Below are 21,439 nucleotides of genomic sequence, written 5' to 3' on the forward strand. Positions count from 1 at the left end.
TCAGAGTGACTATATGCAAATTAACCCAACCAAGATGGCGCTGGCAGCTATGGAGCTGGAGAAAGCAGGAGGCTTGGTTGCTCCACTGATGGTGGAAGCCAAGGTTCTCCGCCTGCCTTGGCCCAGCTCTGAGCTCCACTGAAAGCAAAGAAGTTTCAATTATAGAAGGTAAACAAAACCCAGATACCTGCTTTCAGCCAGCCATGGCCACGGAGCTGGAGCGAGTAGGAGTGGGTTGCCCCTGGCGATGGTGGAAGCCAAGCTTTCCGCAGGCCTCCCCTAAAGGCAACAAAGTTTCAATTATAGGAGGTAAATAAATCCCAGAATTTAAAAAAAAGGAGAGGCTTGGAGCTTACGTCACAAGGGTGCTCGGCCAGCCTAAAAAATGGCCCTCAGCCCCTCATCCAGACTGGACAGGCAACTCCAATGGGGACCCCCCACCCTAAAGGGGTGTGGCCAGCCTGAAAACAGCCAACAGCCCCTCACCCAGGCTTGCTGAACCTCCATGGGTTGAGGGTCCCCAATGGGGTGGACATGCTCTGAGGGGTCCCACACTGCAAGAGGGCATAGGCCAGGCGGAGGGAACACCCGAGTGCACAAATTTTTGTGCACTTGGCCTCTAGTTAATATAATAAAAACTTAATCATGCAATACAGTTTTCAATATTAACATTTATTTTAATTCTGTATCTATGATTCAATGTAAAATCTTACCTAATAATAAACAAACATGTAAATTAACTGTACCTTCACAATGCTAACCAGCCAATCAGGAGAGTATGCAAATCAACCAACAAAGATGGTGGTTAATTTGCATACATAGGCTCCACGTGACAGAGCAAAGACTGAAGGCATGCTAGAGCAGCGAAGATGGAAGACTGAAGGCAGCTATGCCTGGAGCAGCAAAGACGGAAGGCGGCTCCCGCCAGAGCAAAGGCCTGGTTCCCAGGTGTGAGAGGAAAACCGGTGCTAGCAGCCAGGAGAAGGGAAGGCAACAGGCCTCTAGTTATTACATAAATACATTCTTATAAAAAATTAAACAATAAGCTAACTATCTCTTTGTTAACATACAATTGATTTTACCTCCAATTATAGAAGTGAGTTACTATTTATACTTTGGGACATATTATTCTAATCTTATCCCAATGCACTTACTTTATGAACCTAAATCTTTATATTCTTATCTTAAAACATTAAAATTATTTTTCTAAAATAATGGGATGCTCATACATTGTTTGATAATTAAATTTTTTTTGACATTTTTATGTGTTTGTTCCAGAAAATGAATCTGTCATAGTTTAAATTGCTTTCAAGGACACAATACAATGAGTGCACTATTTTTATTTATTATTTTTCTATTTATGGGAGTTAGCTCATTACGCATCCATTCTAACAGGTGAATTTTAAAAACTCAATTAAAACAAAGTAGTTGGAGATGCAAGATGTTGCCAAAGTAGGTAGATGTAATAATCCTTTTTTCTCAGGACCAAACTGGAATTAGAAGTAAAATAGAAATCCATCAACCCAAATAACTCATTAAACATTTAACAATATTCAACACCCATTTTTGATAAAAACACTCAGCAAAGTGGAAATACAGCCAACCTCATACTCGACAGGGAAAAAAAAATTAAGAACAGGAATAAGACCAGGATGTCCGCTTTCACCACTTTCATTCAATGTAGTACTGGAAGCCCTAGCTACAGCCATCAGACAAGAAGAACAGATAAATGGCATCCAAATTGAAAGGAGGAAGTAAAACTATCCTTTTTCTCTGATGACATGATATTGTACATAAAAAAGCCCCAAGACTCCACCAAAGTACTATTAGATTTAATAAAGGAACTCAGAAATGTAGAAGGATACAAAATTAAAACCCAGAAATTGATGACATTTTTATACACCAATAATGAATTCTCAGAAAGAGAAACTAAACAGTTCCATTTATCACAGCAACAAAAATTATGAAATACTTAGGAGTAAACTTAACCAAGGAGGTAAAGAGTAGTACTCAGAAAACTGCAGGACATTGAAAAAAGAAATAGAGGAAGATATACACAAGAGAAGAATATATCATGTTCACTGATTGATAGAATTTACATGAATTGTCCATACTAGCCAGTCTGTATATTTAAAGCAATTCTTATTAAAATACGAAGAGTATATTTCACAGATCTAGAACAAATGCTCCAAAAATTTATATGGATCTAAAAATGGACCCTGAATAGCTGCAGCAATCCTGAGAAAGAAGAACAAAGTTGGAGGGATCATAATACCAGATATAAAGTTATGCTACAAAGCCTGTCATCAAAACAGCTGGGTATTGAAATCAAGAACACACATATAGATCAATGGAACAGATCAGAGACCCCTAAATCAACCCAACACATTATGCTCAATTAAACTATATATATTAAAGCCTAAAATGCAAATTGTCCCCTTGGGAGTTCAACAGGAGACTGGGAGTTCGATCGCTCACTATTACCTGCACTGACCACAGGGGGATGAAGGAAAGCCCTGGCCAGAAGCAAGGGAAGGGATGCCCCAGCCTGTGGTTGGCAGCAGGGGAAGGGAGGCCCTGGCCAATGGTAGGAAAGGCCCTGATTGGTCCTGATCTATGGCCAGACCCAGGGACCTTACTTGTGCATGAATTTCGTGCACCAGGACTCTAGTATTTGATAAAGGAGGCAAGAGCATACAATGGAGTCAAGATAGCTTCTTCAATAAGTGATGTTGGGAAAATGAGATAGATACATGGAACAAAACAAAATTAGGCCACCAACCTACACCATGCACAAGAATTAACTTGATTTAAATGTAAATCATGAAACTTTAAAAATCTTAGATGAAACCATAGGCAGAAAAATCTCAGATATCTTTTGTAAGTATATGTTTGTGAATAAATCTCCTAGGGCAAAGGAAACTAAGAAGAAAGAAATGGAACTACCTCAAAATAAAAAGCTTTTGCACAGCAAAAGAAACCATCAAAAAAATGTAAAGGGAGCCACTATATGAGAGGACATATTTGACAGTGATACATCTGATAAAGGATTACTATCAAAAATATATAAGGAACTTATCCAATTTAACAAAAGAAGACAAACCATCCAATTAAAAAATGGTCAAATGACCTAAGTAGACACTTCTCCAAAGTGGACATATATATTGCCCAGAGACATAAAAATTTTGAAATTGACTAATCATCAGAGAGAAACAAATTAAAATGACAATGAGGAATCACCTCACATCTATCAGAATGGGTATCAACAACAAATCAATAAATAACAAGTGTTGGTGAGGATGTGGAGAAAAGGGAACCCTCATATGCTGCTGGTGGGAATTCAGACTGGTGCAGCCATTAAGGAAAACAGTATGAGGGTTCCTAAAATATTAAATATGGATCTTCCATTTGACCAAGCGTTCCCTCTTCTAGGAAAATATCCTAAGAAACCTGAAACACCAATCAGAAAGAATGTATGCATCCCTATGTTCATAGCAGCATAATTTATAATAACTAAGATCTGGTAAAAGCCCAAGTGCCCTTCAGTAGATGAGTGGGGAAAAAAGACTTTTAAACAAAGGCTATAATAAGAGACAAAGTAGGATACTACATAATGATAAAAAGGCATTCCAACTAGAAATTATAACCCTTATAAATATTTACACCTAACATAAGAACATGTAAAAATATAAAAATTTTTGAGGCCAATAAAGGGTGAAATAAATAGTAATACAATTATATAAAAAATTGTATCAATACATTAACGTCAATAGTTAGCTTCTCCAGAAAGAAAATGCAAAACAAAAGTGACCTTAATTGACACTCTAGGTGAGATGACTTTATGGTGTACCATACCTGCAGACTACCTAAAACTATCTATAAATTTAATGCAATTTATATCCAAATATATAAAAGCCCAGGGTTCCTAACAACTGAATGAAGGACTGGTCCATCGCTAGGCCTCTGGCTCCATGGGTCATGGGATGGCGAACGAGAAACCAGGGTATCTTGGGCTCCAATGAAGCCGTGGCAACAGCAACAGGTGAGCGGACAGAAGGCAGACTGCTTGGCTCACAGTGATCAGGGGATGCTTAACAGGGAACCAGAGTGAGTGGCGTGAGGATTGGTGAGCTACTGAAATGCAGGCCTCCTGGTCCTTAAACTCCAATCAGTTGGTGGTGGAGGTGGGACAGAACTGGGGACTGGCTTCCTTAGTAGAGCTGTAGATTCAATCTCCAGAGATCAGACCAGACATCAACAGACGAATACCTCAGGCATGAACCTGACAGTGCTGCCGGCCTCCTGGAACTTGGTGACATGCACTGAGGCTGCGTCCCCTCCCTTGGATTGGCTCCCTTAGTAGCCCTGCAGGTTGAATCTGAAGAGGGCAGGACAGGCACCGACGGTTCAGCGCTGCCTGCATGATCCCAACAACTCTAACAGCTTCCTGGAACTTGGCCTTAGGCACTGTATCTGCTTCCCTGCCTAGATCCTCCACAGGAAGACAGGATACCTCCAGCAGTGCCAGGGATGACCCATGGTGAATGACTGATCTCCCTGTGCTTCCTCCAGGTCACTTGAGTCTGCCCACCCGCCCCAGCTACACATGAAGTGTGATCACTACAAACTGAAGGAATGTAGTCAAGAAACAAAAACCAGTGACCAAGAGAATGCTGCAGTCAACATCCAGAGTACAGCTCAGGGGAACACAGAGAAGGGAGAATTCCAAAACTTGGCTGATGCCAGGATATTTCTGAGTGACTGCCTGGTGTGTGACAGTTGTATGACCACCGAGGAAAGAGTCCAAGTTTCTCCACCAAACAGCAAGGACTTCTTCTGTGTTCTGAACCTTAATAAGAAATGTGATACCTCACAGCACAAGGTGCTGGCAATGTCTGTGTGTCCTCAGTTTCTGCCTTACTTTGCTGCTAAATTCAGCCTCAGTGTCACTGATGCATCCAGAAGGCTCTGCAGCTTCCTCAAAAGCTTTGGGGCTCACTGTCATAGACGTGAAGATAGCTGCGGACTGCAGTATCCTGGAGAGTCAGAAGGAATCTGCGTCAGTACTGCCAGCACCGTGAGGAAGAGCCCTGGCTACCCGTGCTGACCTTCGCCTGCCCTGGCTGGGACCCATATGTAGAAGGTGTGCTGGGTCACCCCATCACCCCTACCTCTGAATGGCCAAGTCTCCCCAGCAAATCATGGGCTCTCTGGTGAAGCATTCCTTCACCAGACGGCAGAAGCTGTCCCCAGACAAGATTTTCCACATCATTGTGGTCTCGTGTTATGACAAGAAACTGGAGGCACTTTGAGGAGATGTTCCCACAACTTTACATAGTTCCCAAGGTGCTGACTTTGTGGTAACCTCGGGTGAAATTGTCCAGATAATGGAGCAGTGTGACCTCGCCTCGAATGATGCCGCCATGGACACTGTGTCTAGAGACATGAAGGATAAAAAGGTGAGGCTCCATGAGAGTGCCAGCTCCGATGGTTACCTGGCACACATCTTCAGGCACATGGCCAAGGTGCTTTTCAACAAGGACGTGGGAGTGCTCACCTATCCCACCCTGAGGAACAAAGACTTCCAGGAGGTCACCTTGAAAGGGACGGAGAGGTTCTGCGACACTTTGAGGATGCTTACGGCTTTCAAAACATCCAGAAGTGGTCCTGAAGCTATAGAGGCCAAGTTCCCCTGCCACTTCATGGAGGTCCTGGACTGCACAGCCTATGCCTAAGCAGCAGGGCCAGGCCCCAGGTGGATTACGGGTGGGCAGATAGGGCACAGCTGTGGCAGATGGAAGGCATCTACACTGCCATCCAGATATGGCCCCCAGAGACCAGTGCACATGTGCAGGAGCTGTACCAGGAGTGGCTGGGGCAGGGAGGCGACCCCTCCTGGGCCCAAGCAGGCCTACACACTGCCTAGCAGGGCCCAGATCAGCCTTCCAGGACATCAAGTGTTAAAGTCCAGCAGATGCCCGGCCTGCAGGCCACATGAAGGGAAGGCTTGGCATCTCTGTCATTGCTTTGGTTTTCATAATTCCCTGCTCCCCATCTGTTGGCTCCCTCCCTCTGAGTGGCTCTGCTGTTGTCACATGGGTGCAAGTGGAATATTGTATCTTGAGAGGATTGCCCCAATGTATGTATCCTTTTATCCAATGATTAAAAATTCCCAAAGAACAAGAAGGGAGACAGACTACTATCCCCTAGACTTAAAAAAAAAAAAAAAAAAACCGGAAGTGTCCTGCGAAGAGCTGAGACTTGGTTCTGTCCCTGTGCCTCAGAGAGATTGGATAAGGAAAGAACCGGGTTTGGCCCTGACTTTACCCACTTATATTACTCTTGAAGGTGTCTTTGCCACAATATGAATAAACTGCCACCTTTTGGAATAGGCGCTCATACGAAATCTGCATTCCCAACTTTTCTTGAAACAGATGTATGTTCTGCAGCTGTGGCCACTGTCCTGAGATCAGGTCATGACAACCAGGTCTTGTGGCTGGGGATCAGTGAATGTTGGAGAGGAGGCCTCCCTGCCCCCGCCACCCTGAGCCCTTTTAGATTCAGGGATTGAGCTGAACTCCCTTTGGGGGAGGCCTGGCAAGGGGGACAGGTGTCACAGATGGAAGGATGGAGAATGGATAGGCAGACACCCTGCTCGGTCTCTCCCTGGTTGGGGTCAGATGGTTGAAGGCCAGTCAGCATGCACCACAATTGGGTGAGATAGCATCCTCTGTGTCCACCTCTGATCACGAGGGCCTGGCCACTCCCTGCAGCTCTGGGCATCCTTCTGCGTTCCAGAACAGTGCACTGTGCCCTCACATGCTGCTCACCCAAAGTGAGAAGGAAGAGAGCAGTTGGCCCATAGACAACTACACAGAAAGGTAGGGCTCATGGCTGGTGAGTACACTGGCAGTAGCAGGAGCCTCTCCTGCCTCCATGGCAGTGTTAAGGAGCAGCGAGCTGAGTGGTAAAGAGCAGAGAGCAAACAGGTGGTAAGAAGCGAGGAGTCCCGGACTGCAAGAGGAATTTCCAACTGTCGGCTTAGGCCCACTCCCCATGCACGAATTTCGTGCACCAGGCCTCTAGTGAAAACATAAAAGTCATATTTCACAGAACTAGAAAAGTATTCTAACAGTTTATATGGAGGAAGAAAATGGCGGCCGAATAGCAGATGTGTCATGCACCTCATCCCAAGCCAGCCTGGAAAAACAAATTAATCAGAGAATATCCACCCAGAATGAACAAACTAAACACAGCTGAGGAGATCATTTACAAGAAAGGAAGGGCAGAGGTTTCTGGGGAAAGGTAAGAAGGAAATCTAGGCTTGAAGGGGACACCCAGTCACAGGGTCAAGAGGGTGAGGAGAAAGGTGAAAGCTGCACTGCACCAAAGCCTTGTCGCTTGATGACAGGTGTAATACCCAACTGAAAAAAGGAGAAGCCACAGGGCTGCTGGCAGCTGTGGAATATACACCTAAGACCCCAGCTGACGGCGGGGGGTCGGGGTGGGGGCGGGGACCTGCACTCCTGAAGGCAGCCTGAAAAGCAGCTTAAGCAGCATGGTGCTTGGGGAAGAGAAACCCACAATTTTGTGGTTGTTTCCCTTTAGTTTGGCCTTTACTTTTATTCACTAAATACAGAACATTAGACTTTTCAAGGCATCTGTGAAGGGAAAGGCACAAACTTGATGTGCCTGAGAAGAGGCTCTGGAGGGAGGCAGGGCAGGGAGTTGTGCTCAGGGCTCCAACAACCTTCCAAACATAAGTGGCCATTTCTCTCCTGTGAGCCAACCCCTCCAGTAGCCTGAAGAGAGGTAATACAGCCTGCCACACCCTGCCTGCATTTTGAGCTATAGGAAGGAAACAAAGGGCTCTGAATAGCCCCAAAGATCCCTCAGTAACTGCTTTGGAAGAGGGGCCCATGTATTATAGGAACCAGACTGATAAAAACTCCAAGTTGCCAGCCAACGCCTCTGGTCTCCATACAAGGATCTCTGATCAACCAGAGACAGAGTAATATTTTGCACCAACGAGGAGGAGTAGGTCTAGGTCTGGGAAAAAAAATCATCCATCTGATTCCTAGTAATTGAGACAGCACCACCCCCCCACCACCTAAAGCCCTGTCAGAAACAGAAGTTTGAGTGATTAAGATTGACAGCTGGCAGACAGGCAGGAAGATTGGTCCTGCCTGCTTGCAGCCAAGGCCTGTGCAGACAGACACAAACAGAGGAGTGGTGGATTGCTTGGAGCTTTGGTGAATTGCTAAATGCCAAAACTATGCTAACAGTGGTCAACAACTACCTACCTAACAGAAAGCCAGAATTGCGAGGTAGAACAGAAGAGAGGGACATTAAAATGTGGCTGAAGCAAACGCTTCACAATTTTCTTTTAATTTTTAAATTAAAAAACAATTTTAGAATGAATCTTTTTTATTTTATTTATTTTTTTATCACCTTTTTCTTCCTTGACTATAATTGTAGTCACCCTTGTCTTATTCATAGATCTAATTTCCTCTTCCTTGGTACTTCTCCATGCCAACATCTCTGATTCTTTACTACTCATATTTTTAAATATATATTTTTTCTTTCTTCTCTTCTCTTGCTCTTTTCTTTCCTGAATTATTAAATTAGTTTCATTTCCTAAATTCAGGCCTAACTGCTCTTCCCTCCATTCTCCTTTTAAAAATAAATGAATGAATAAATAAATTTTTATTAAATATTTTCTTCTTATTCACTCATTTTTGTTTTCCTTTCTCTATACTACACCATAGTCCTTCCTGTAGTTATCAAATTCCTTAACCTTATTTTCTGTTTTTCTCTATTTAAGCTCTGCATCTATAGATTCTGTTCCCCTTTGTTTCTCGGTGCTTTAGTTTGAGTTTTTTTGTTTGTTTGTTTGTTTTGTTTTATTTTTGGTTTATTTTGTTTGTTTGTTTTTGTTTTCTCCAAATATTTTTTTCTTTTCTTGGTATCACTTTTGTTCTCCTTTTCTCTCCTAATTTTTTGTCTGGTGGTTACTTTTATTGGGGTTATAGTTGTTTTGTGTATATTCATGATGTGTCCCATTTGTGACATGTCTTGTCATGTTGCAATTTGTGTTGTTCTGTCAGCACCTCCACAATGGTTGCCATGATGTGGTACAGAGCAAGCCATATAACCAGACACCCAGTGAGGAGATTCCATCCATGAATGGGACAATAATATTCAAGACACAGGTACATCAAGAGAATCCAAATATATCAAGTAGTGGTCATCTCTAGTATACCCAGCCCAGAAAACACAAAAGATTTCACATTGGTCCAACAAAACTTCTACTACATAAGATAATTCAAACAATATGGGTGGCATAACAGTTTGAGCTAATACGTAAAAACAATCAGAAAGGAACAGAAATGGGGATACAAAGACACAATACCCATATGAAATAAAAGGAGGAATAACCAGAAAAGGCAAGCAATTTGTCAAAGAAAAAAATCAGAATAATGGTTATAAGGATCTTCAAATGGCTGGATAAGAAATTTACCAACACATTTAAGAGTCAATAGGAAATAAAGAATGACATATCTGCAATAAAGAACACAATGGAAGACTAGACAAAGCTGAGGACTGAATCAGTGAGGTAGAAGACAGGGTGGGGGGAAAAAGAAAAATCAAGCAAAGCAGCAATTGGAAAAAAATTAATAAGCATGAGGAGATTCTAAGGGAGCTTTGGGACATAATGAAACATAACATATTCATAATCTGGGTGTCAGAGGAGAGGAAGCTGAGCAAGGAATAGAAAACCTGTCTGAATAAATAATAAGAGAAAATTTCCATGATGTTGGAAAGGAAAAAAATCAACAGGTCCAAGAAGCACACAGAGTGCCAAACAATTTGGACCCCAAAAGACCAACACCAGGACACATCATAATTAAATTGTAAAAGGTTGTCCTAACCGGTTTGGATCAGTGGCTAGAGCGTCAGCCTGTGGACTGAAAGGTCCCAGGTTCAGTGCAGGTCAAAGGCGTGTATCTTGGTTGCAAGCACATCTCCAGTAGGGGGTGTGCAGGAGGCAACTGATCAACCTTTCTCTCTTATCGGTGTCTCTAACTCTCTATTCATATCCCTTACTCTCTGGAAAAAAAAAAAAATCCATAAAATATATATTTAAATAAATAAATAAATAAATTGGCACAGGTCAACAACTAAGTAAAGATCTTAAAGGCTGTCAGGAAAGACAGAAAGTTACCTACAAGGAATCTCCCATGAGACTATCAAATTATTTCTCAACTGAAACGCATCAGGCCAGAAGGGAATGGAATTAAGTATACAAAATGATGTATAGCAAAGGACTGAATCCAAAAATACTCTATGCAGTAAGACTATCATTCAAACTTGAAGGTGAAATTCAGAGCTTAATAAAGGAAAAAGGCTAAGGGAATTTATTACCAAAAAGCCAGAAATGGTAGAAATGCTAAAAGGAATTCGGAAAGACGGAAGGAAGGTAGGAAGGAAGGAAGGAAGGAAGGAAGGAAGGAAGGAAGGAAGGAAGGAAGGAAGGAAGGAAGGAAGGAAGGAAGGAAGGAGAGAAGAGAAGAGAGAGAAGAGAAGAGAAGAGAAGAGAAGAGAAGAGAAGAGAAGAGAAGAGAAGAGAAGAGAAGAGAAGAGAAGAGAAGAGAAGAGAAGAGAAGAGAAGAAGGAACACAGGCATAAAGAATAAAATTGCAAGTAATGATATATACTAGAGAAGGGTTCTTGAAATGGTGGCTGGCAGGATGGAGGTGAGGGATAGGAAGTGAGTGAGTGAGCGGATGAATGGAGAGTGTGTGGATGTGTGTGGTGTGTGAGTGAGTGAGAGAGAGTTAAATCTGGCAGGAGCAGCAGAGGCTAGCAGACCAGGCTCTCTGGGACAGGGAGAGACTGCTGTAGGCACTTCCTGGATTGCGGGACTCAGGCAAGGAGCCCACACCATCTTAAAGGGGGGAGCAGCCTTTTCTAGGAACTCAGCACCACCACTACCCAGACAGGCCTTGGACACTGCCCATGACCTGGCAGCCACTCTGGCAAAAACACCCGCAGACTCTGGGACTATGCGCCAAAGGAGGAACTCCACCCGGTAGAAATTCTGAATTCCCTCTGCCTGAATAACTGCCCCCACACACCCAGATGCACAACTTAAGCACCAGAGCCCCATAGAGTGCCTCAGAGCTCAGCACCAGGGAACTGAGCCTGTGAACTGCACCACCACAGTTGCTCACTCCCCCTCAGCCCATCTATCCACAGGACACTTTGGGGAAGCAGTGGTGAGCCTCTGCTGGGTCCAATCTTGGACTAATAGGGATGCACTCCCCTGGGCAGTAGAAATTCAGAATTCACCCATCTTGGATACCTGTCCAAAGCGTGCCAGGGTCCTTCAGAGTGCTTCTGTGTGCCGCTACAGAGAACGCAAGCCTATCCACCGCAAGTGCACCAGCAAAATCTGAGTTTCCCCACCCCACAGCTGCAGAACTCTGGACACTACAGGTGCATGCTTTTCCAGTGTGCAGGTTTCCCAAGACCACCACTCCACAGGCAGCCCTGGAGCCCCGCTGGGAGCCCTGCTGGTTGTGCACTTAAACTTGGTGCACTGCTGGGCTATGGAAACGCTGAATTCCCTCTTCTGGGATACCTGCCCACAGACACTGAAAACCAGTGGCTTCAGTGCCAGGCCCTTCAGAGTGTGTCAGTACACCCTGCTGGCAAATACACCACAGGTGCCTCTGTGAGCTGCTGCTGGAATCGTGTGTATCCAACCACAGAGGCAGCAGCAAAAGTTGAGTCTGCCCACCCACAACTACAGAACTCTGGACACCACAATCATGCCTTTCCAGAACACAGGCCTCCTGAGCCCCACCACCCCAACAGATGGTTCCTGGATGCCACTGTGAGTCCCCGCTGGGCACACATGATTTCAACCAAGGGCACAAGACAGCAAAAATTGTGACATCCCCTCCATAGCTGCTGACTTCTAGACACCTCTGTTGCACCTTTCCAGCTCGCAAGTCTACATCAAGAGAACCCAAATAGCTCAAGTAGGGAGCTACACTAGACTACCAAGCCCTGGAGACCTGAGAGGTCATACCAGTAACACCATACCCCCCAAAAAAAACTGGGTAGCAAAGCAATTGGAGCTACAATTAAAACATTACAGCAAAACATGGGAAGACAAAAAAAGCAATCCCCAAAGGAAAGAAAAAGAGAAATAACCAGAAATGGAGTTAAATGAAATTGAGGCTACTAACTTATCAGAGAAAGAATTCAGAGTAATGGTTATAAGGATGCTCAAATGGCTGGATGACAAATGCACACAACTCAATGAGAATTACAAGGAGCTGAATGAGGATGTCACCAACATGAAAAGGAACCAAGAGGAAATGAAGAATAACATAGCTGCAATAAAGAACACAATAGAAGGCTTAAACAGCAGACTAGAAGAGGCTGAGGACCACATCAGCGAATTAGAAGACAAGGTAGAAAAAAAAACACACAAACACAGGAGCAACTGGGGAAAAAAACTTAAAAAGCAAGAGGAGAGCCTAAGGGAGCTTTGGGACAATGCAAAATGAAGCAACATTCGCTTAATAGGGATACCAGAAGGAGTGGAGGAGAAGCAAGGAATAGAAAACCTGTTTGAAGAAATAATGGCAGAAAACTTCCCTGATACTGTCAAGAAAAAAACTACACAAGCCCAAGAAGCACATAGAGTGCCAAACAAGATGAACCCCAAAAGACCAACACCAAGACACATCATAATTAAATTGGCAAACACCAATGAGAAAGTAAGAATCTTAAAGGCTGCCAGAGAGAGACAGAAAGTTATCTATAAGGGATCTCCTATTAGAGTATCAGCTGATTTCTCAACAGAAACATACCAGGCAAGAAGGGAATGGAATGAAATATACAAAGTGATGCAAAGCAAGGGAATGAATCCAAGAATACTATATCCAGCAAGGCTATCATTCAAAATTGAAGGTGGAATCAGGAGCTTCACAGACAAAAAAGGGCTAAGAGAGTTTATTACCACCAAACCAGCAATGCAAGAAATGCTAAAGGGACTGCTGTAAAAAGAAGAAACAGAAAGACAAGGAGAAACACAAACATTAAGAATAAAAATGACCACAAACAAGTACTTTTCAATAATAACATTAAATGTAAATGGATTAAATGCTCCAATCAAAAGACACAAGGTAGCTGAATGGATAAGAAAATATGACCCATATATTTGCTGTCTGCAAGAGACCCACCTCAGAACAAAGGATTCACACAGAATGAGAGTGAAGGAATGGAAAGAAATTTTTCAGGCAAATGGAAATGAGAAAAAAGCTGGGGTTGCAATACTTATATCTGAAAAAAAGATCTCAAAGTAAAGGCCATAACAAGAGATAAGGAAGGCCACTACATAATACTAAAGGGAGCAATTCAACAAGAAGATTTAACTCTGGTAAACATATATGCACCCAATATAGGAGCACCCAAATACATAAAACAAGTTCTGGAAGATATCAAGGGACAGATCGATAGCAATACAGTCATAATAGGGGAGTTTTATACCCCACTGATAGCACTGGGTAAATCCTCTAAACAAAAAATCAGCAAAGGAACAGAAATCCTAAATGGCTCAATAGATCAGATGGACTTAATTGACATGTTCAGAATATTTCACCGCAAAGCCACTGAATATACATTCTTCGCCAGTGCACATGGGACATTTTCAAAGGTAGACCATATATTAGGACACAGGCAAAGTCTCTTAAAATTCAAGAGAATAGAAATAGTAACAAGCATCTCCTCAGAACACAATGGCATAAATTTGGAAATCAACTACAATAAAAACATTGAAAAAAAATCAAACACTTGGAGGCTAAACAGCATGCTATTAAGCAATGACTGGGTTACCAGAGAGATCAAAGAAGAAATAAAGAGCATCCTGGAAACAAATGACAATGAAAATGCAACAATCCAAAATCTATGGGACACAATGAAAGTAGTCCTGAGAGGGAAGTTCATAGCTCTATAGGCCTACCTCAAAAAACAAACAAACAAAAAAAAACTGGCAATAAATGATCTAACGCTACAACTCAAAGAATTAGAAAGAGAGCAACAAGAAAAGCCCATAGTATCCAGAAGGAAGCAAATAATAAAGATCAGAGCAGAAATAAACATCGACACGAAAAAAACAATACAAAAGATCAAGGAAACCAAGAGCTGGTTCTTTGAAAGGATTAACAAGATTGATGAACCTCTAGCGAGGCTCACCAAGAAACAAAGAGAGAGAACCCAAATAAACAAAATCACAAATGAAAGAGGTGAAGTAACAACTGACCCTACTGATATACAAAGGATTGTCAAAAAATGCAATGAACAACTCTGCTCCAACAAACTGGACAACCTCGATGAAATGGACACATTCCTAGAAAAATACAAGCTTCCAAAACTCAACCAGGAAGAATAAAAAAACCTGAACAGGCCAATAACTACTGATGAAATTGAAACAGTAATCAAAAAACTTCCAGCAAACAAAAGCCCTGGACCAGATGGGAGTTTTACTGAACATTCAAAGAAGAACTAAAGCCAACCCTACTCAGATTATTCCAAAAAGTTGAAGAGGAAGACACTCTTCCAAGCTCTTTCTATGAAGCCAGAATTACCCTAATTCCAAAATCAGAAAAGACACCACAAAGAAAGAGAATTACAGGCAAATATCCCTGATGAACATAGATGCTAAAATCCTCAACAAAATTCTATTAAACCCGATCCAGCATTACATTAGAAAAATCATACTCCATGACCAGGTGGGATTTATTCCAGGAATGCAAGGCTGGTACAATATCTTCAAATCAATAAACGTGATACATCACATAAACAAGTTGAGAGACAAAAATCACATAATCATATCGATTGATGCAGAAAAGGCATTTGACAAAGTCCAACACCCTTTTCTGATAAAAATGCTCAGCAAAGTGGGAATAGCGTGATCATACCTCAACATAATAAAAGCCTTATATGAAAAACCTACAGCCAACATCATACTCAATGGGCAAAAACTAAAACTATTTCCCTTAACAGGAACAAGACAGGGATGCCCACTTTCACCACTCCTGTTCAATATAGTACTGGAAGTGCTAGCCAAAGCGATAAGACAAGAAGAAGAAATAAAAGGCATCAAGATTAGAAAAGAAGAAGTAAAATTTGCATTATTCGCTGATGACATGATACTGTACTTAGAAAACTCTAAAGTCTCCATCAAAAAAATTATTAGATGTAATAAATGAATTTGGCAATGTAGCAGGATACAAAATTAATGCCAACAAATCTATGGCATTTTTATACGCCAACAGTGAACTTACAGAAAGAGAAATTAAAAAAAAAAATCCCATTTACCATTGCACCAAAAAATTTAAGATACCTAGGAATAAACTTAACCAAGGAGGTAAAAGACCTCTACCCAGAAAACTACAGGACATTGAAAAATGAGATAGAGGAAGACATAAACAGATGGAAGAACATACCATGTTCTTGGATGGGTAGAATCAACATCATCAAAATGTCCATACTACACAAAGCAATCTATAGATCCAATGCATTCCCCATTAAAATGCCAAGAGCATATTTCACAAATCTAGAAAGAACGCTCCAAAAAATTAAAACAAAACAAAACAAAACAGAACAAAAAACCCGAATAGCTGCTGCGATCTTGAGAAAGAAGAACAAAGTAGGTGGGATCTCAATACCAGATATCAAGCTATATTACAAAGCCACTGTTCTCAAAACTGCCTGGTCTGGCACAAGAACAGACATATAGACCAAAGGAACAGAATAGAGAACCCAGAAATTGACCAAAACCACTATGCTCAACTAATATTTGACAAAGGAGGCAAGAACATACAATGGAATCAAGACAGTCTCTTCAATAAATGGTGCTGGGAAATGTGTTCAGACACATGCAAAAAAATGAAACTAGACCACCAACTTACATCATACACAAAAATAAACGCAAAATGGATAAAGGACTTAAACATAAGACAGGAAACCATAAGATTATTAGAGGAATCCACAGGTAGAAAAATCTCAGATATATGCCAAAGGAATTTCTTCACTGACACAGCTCCTAGGGAAATGGAAACTAAAGGGAAAATAAACAAGTGGGAATATATCAAAATAAAAATCTTCTGCACAGCAAAATAAAACATCAACAAGACAACAAGAAAACCCACTGCATGGGAGAACATATTTGCCAATGATGTCTCCAATAAAGGTTTAATCTCCAACATTTATAGGGAAATCATAAAACTTAACAAAAGGAAGATAAATACCCCAATCAAAAAATGGGCAATGGACCTAAATAGACACTTTTTGAAAGAGGACATACATAAGGCCGAGAGACATATGAGAACATGCTCAAAGTCACTAATCATCCAAGAGATGCAAATCAAAACGACAATGCGTTACCATCTCACACCTGTCAGACTGGCTATCATCAACAAATCAACAAATGACAAATGCTGGCGAGGATGCGGAGAAAGAGGAACCCTCATTCACTGCTGGTGGGAATGCAAACTGGTGCAGCCACTGTGGAGAACAGTATGGAGCTTCCTCAAAAAACTAAAAATGGAACTTCCATTTGACCCAGTGATCCCACTTCTAGGAATATATCCCAAGAAACCAGAAACACCAATCAGAAAGGATATATGTATCCCTGTGTTCATAGCAGCACAATTTACTATAGCTAAGATTTGGAATCAGCCTAGGTGCCCATCAGCTGATGAATGGATTAAAAAGCTTTGGCACATCTACACAATGGAATACTATGCTGCTGTAAAGAGGAAGGAACTCCTACCATTTGCAACAGCATGGATAGAGCTGGAGAGCATTATGCTAAGTGAAATAAGTCAGTCAGAGAAAGATAAATATCATATGCTCTCACTCATTTGTGGATTATAAAGAAAAATGTAAACCAATGAACAAAAACAGATGTAGAGACAGAGAAGCATCAATCAGATGCTCAAAATTCAGAGGGAAAAGAGGGGAGGGTGGGGGTGAGGAGGAAAGATCAACCAAAGGACTTGTATGTATGCATATAAGCATAAGTGATGGATGTGGACAACAGGTGGTGAGGGTGAGGGTGAGGGCAGGATTGGGGGGATGAGGGGAACATTGGGGGGATAAGGACACATTCGTAATATATTACTCAATAAAGGGAAAAAATTGCAAGTAACAAAAAATATGAATAAGAATCTTAAATGTAAATGTATTAAATACTCCAAGCAAAGGACACAGGGTAGCTTAATGGATACCAACACATGGCCCTACATATTCTGTCTAAAAGAAACCCACCTCAGAACAAGGGACTCACACAAACTGAAAGTGAAAGAATGGGAAAAAATTTCAGGAAAATGAAAAAATATAAAGTGGAGTAGTAATACATATATCTGACAAAACAGACCTCAAAGTGAAGGCAATAATGAGAGATAAGGAAGGCCATTTCATAAGACTAAAGGCATTGTTTAAACAAGAGGTATAACTCTGGTAAACATATATGCACCCAATATAGGAGCACCCAAATGCATAAAAATTTTTCTGGAAGATATAAAGCAATACAATCATATTAGGAGAATTTAAAAACCCATTGACACCACAGAATAAATCCTCTAGACAAAATATCAACCAAGAAACAGCAATCATAAAAAGAAAAGAGGCTTGGAGCTAGTGTTACCGGGGGGCATGGACAGCCTGAAAACAGCCATCAGCTCCTCACCCAGGCTGGCCAGGCACTCCAGAAGGACCCTCCCACACTGAAGGGGCTGTGGCCAGTCTGAAAATGGCCCTTAGCTGCTCACCCAGGCCCTCCAGGCACCTCAGTGGGGACCCCCACCCTGACAGGGTTGTGACCAGCCTGTGAACAGCCCTCAGCCCCTTACCCAGGCTGGCCACACCCCCATGGGGTGAGGGTCCCCACTGGGAGGCTTGACCAGCCTGAATACAGCCATCAGCCCCTCACCCAGGCTGGCCACTCACCCCAGTGGGACCCCCCTGATCCGGGACACGCTTCAGGGCAATATATAAATACTAGACACCCGGTGCACTAAAATTTGTGCACTCGGAGGGGAGGTTCCCGCAGCCCAGCCCATGCCCTCTCGCAGTCTGGGACCCCTCAGGGTATGTCCACTTGCTGGCATAGGCGCGCTCCCCAGAGATTGAGCCTAAGCTGGTAGTCAGACATCCCCTGGCAACCCGGGAGCCCTCAGGGGATGTCCACTTGCCTGCGGGGAGAAGACCCAAGCTGCAGTCATACTTTCTTAGCGCTACTGAGGAGGCAGGAGAAGCTCCCACCACCACCGCTGTGCTGGCAGCCATCAGCCTGGGGAAGGGGGGAGGGCAAGAGTGGGTGGAGAGAAATTAATGGGGGGAAAGGAGACATATGTAATACTTTCAACAATAAATAATTTAAAATAAATTAAAATTAAATAAAAATTTATATAGAATCTAAAAAGATGCCCAATAGCTCCAGTAATCCTGAGAAAAAAGAACAAAGTTGGAGGGATCACAATACCATATAACAACTTATTCTACAAAGCCACTGTAACCAAAACATCCTTGTACTGTTATAAGAACAGGCATATAGACCAATTGAATAGTACAAAGAGCCTGGAAGTCAACCCATGTCTCTATAATCAATAAATATTTAACCAAAGAGATAAGAGCAGACATAGGAGAAAAAAACATTCTCTTCAATAAATGCTGTTGGAGAAATTATATAAATACATGGGGGAAAAAAGTGAAACTTGCCCACCAACTTATAACATACACAAGAACAAACAAAAAATTAATAAAAGGCAAATGTAAGTTGTGAAACCATAAATATCCTGGAAGAAAGCACAGGCAGTAAAATCTCAGACATCTTTCATAGAAATCCTAGAGGCCTGATGCACACAATTCGTGCACAGGGGTCGGGTGGTCCCCTCTGCCCAGTCTGCACAATTTCCAATGCGGGACCCCTGGGTGATGTCCGACTGCGGAATTGGGCCTAAACCAACAGTCGGACATCTCTCTCACAATCCGGGACTGCTGGCTCCTACCTGCTCACCTATCTACCTGCCTGATTGCCCCTACTGACCCCCCCTGCCAGCCTGATCATCCCTAACTGCCTCTGCCTGCCAGCCAGGTCACCCCAAACTGCCCCCACTTGCCCACTTGGTCACCCCAACTACACCCCTTGCCAGCCTTATTGCCCCTAACTGCCCCACCTCCAGCAAGTTCACCCTTTACTGCCCCCCAGCCAGCCTAATCACTCTCAATAGCACCCTCTGCCGGCATGGTCACCCATAACTCCCCCACCACCACCATGCCAGCCTTGTCACCCATTACTTCCCCCTCTGCAGGCCTGATCACCCCAACTGCCTCCCACTGCCAGCCTGCTCATCACAAACAGCCCTCTGTCAGCATGCTTGCTCCTAACTTCCCCCCTCTACTGGCCTGGTTGCCTTTAACTGCACCCCCCAGCCACCCTGGTCACATCCAACTGACTCCCCGCCAACCTGGTCATCCCTCTGCCCCACTCTGCTCTCCTAGTCACCCCAAACTTCCCCCACTGCTGGTGTGGGCCTCCCAACTGTCCACACTCCTGCCCTGGTTGCCCCTAACTGTCCCCCCTGTTGGCCTGGTCGCCCCTAGTGCCTCCCTCTGCCAGCCTCGTTACCCCTCACTGGCCCCTCTGCTGACCTGGTTGCCCCACACAGCCAGCTGCTCAATCATTTGGTTGTCCCAGACTAAGCCCCTGCTGGCCTTGTCACCCCACTCAGCCTGTTCAGTTGTCCGTTCGGTCTTTTGTTTGGGTGCAATGGCACCTGGCTGTGTGTGTATATATATATATATATATATATATATATACACACACACACACACACACACACACATACACACTAGAGGCCCGATGCACAAAAATTTGTGCACTCGGTGGGCGGGGGAGGGGGGCCCTCAACCCAGCCTGTGCCCTCTCGCAGTCTGGGACCCCTCAGGGGATGACCACTTGCTGGCTTAGGCCTGCTCCCCGAGGGATTGGGCCTAAGATGGCAATAAGACATCCCTCTGGCAGCCCAGCAGCCCTCAGGGGATGTCCACTTGCCAGCAGGGAGCAGGCCTAAACTTCAGTCAGTCATCCTTAGCACTGCTGAGGAGGCAGGAGAGGCTCCCACCACCACCGCTGTACTGGCAGCCATCAGCCTGGCTTGTGGCTGAGCAGAGCTCCCCCATGTGAGAATGCACTGACCACCAGAGGGCAGCTCCTGCATTGAGCGTCTGCCCCCTGGTGGTCAGTGTGTGTCATAGTGACCAGTCATTCCCAGTTGTTCTGCAGATAGGGTCAGTTTGCATATTACCCTTTTACTACATAGGATAGAGGCCTGGTACACGGGTGGGGACCGGCTGGTTTTCTCTGAAGGGTATCCTGGATCAGGGTGGGGGTCCCACTTGGGTGCCTGGCCAGCCTGGATGAGGGGATGATGGCTGTTTGCAGCTGGTCACACCCCCTTCAGGATGGGGGTCCCTACTGGGGTGCCTGGCCAGTCTGGGTGCAGGGCTGAGGGCCGTTTTCCAGCTGGTGGGTGACTGAAGCTCCCAACCTCTCCTTTTTTTATTTTTTTATTCTGGGATTTATTTACATTCTATGGCTGTAACTGGAGCTGAGATCTGGCTTTAGATCTGAGGCTCGGCTCTAGCTCTGAGACCTCGGCTGCTGAAAGCAGGTATCTGGGCATTGTTTAGCTTCTATAATTGAAATACTGTTGCAACTCCAACTCTGAGGCCCGGATGACTGAACGCAGGTTTCTGGGGATGGTTTAGGTTCTATAATTGCAACATAGTTGCTTAGAGTGCAAGCTCAGAGCCCAGCAGCAGCAGGCGGGGACCTTGGCTTCCTCCATCACTGGAACAAACAAGCCTCCTTTTCTCTTCAGCTGCCTGGCTGCCGGCCACCATCTTGGTTGGCAGTTAATTTGCATATTGCCCTGATTAGCGAATGGGCAGCGTGTCAGAGGTATGGTTAATTTCCATGTTTGTCTATTATTAGATAGGATTTTTGTCAATATGTCTCTGAGGACAAAGGAACCCCAAGACAAAATATACAAATGAGTCTACAAAAAGAAGGAAAGCTTCACAACAAAAGAAACCACCAACAAAATTAAAACAGAACCACTGTATGGAAGAATATATACATTAATGATATATCCAATGAGGGGTTAATTTCTAAATTGTACTGACTTGTTTGGATGAAGCCTCCAACTTGGGCATGTGCTCTGACAGGAAATCAAACCATGACCTCCTGGTTCATAGGAGCCATGCTGACTGGGCACCACAAAATGTTTTGATTATAGTGACTTTGTAGCATAATGTGATATCAGATATTGTGATGCCTCCAACTTTGATCATT

The 21,439-nt window shown here is 43.5% G+C and overlaps 1 pseudogene; it reads left to right on the forward strand.

Moving 5' to 3' along the window:
• Positions 1 to 4,606: 4,606 nt before the first annotated feature.
• LOC132225631 (nuclear prelamin A recognition factor-like) lies at positions 4,607 to 5,926 on the forward strand (annotated as a pseudogene).
• The last annotated feature ends 15,513 nt before the right edge of the window (positions 5,927 to 21,439 follow it).

This window comes from Myotis daubentonii, chromosome Y (genome assembly GCF_963259705.1).
Source record: "Myotis daubentonii chromosome Y, mMyoDau2.1, whole genome shotgun sequence".
NCBI classification, from domain to species: domain Eukaryota; kingdom Metazoa; phylum Chordata; class Mammalia; order Chiroptera; family Vespertilionidae; genus Myotis; species Myotis daubentonii.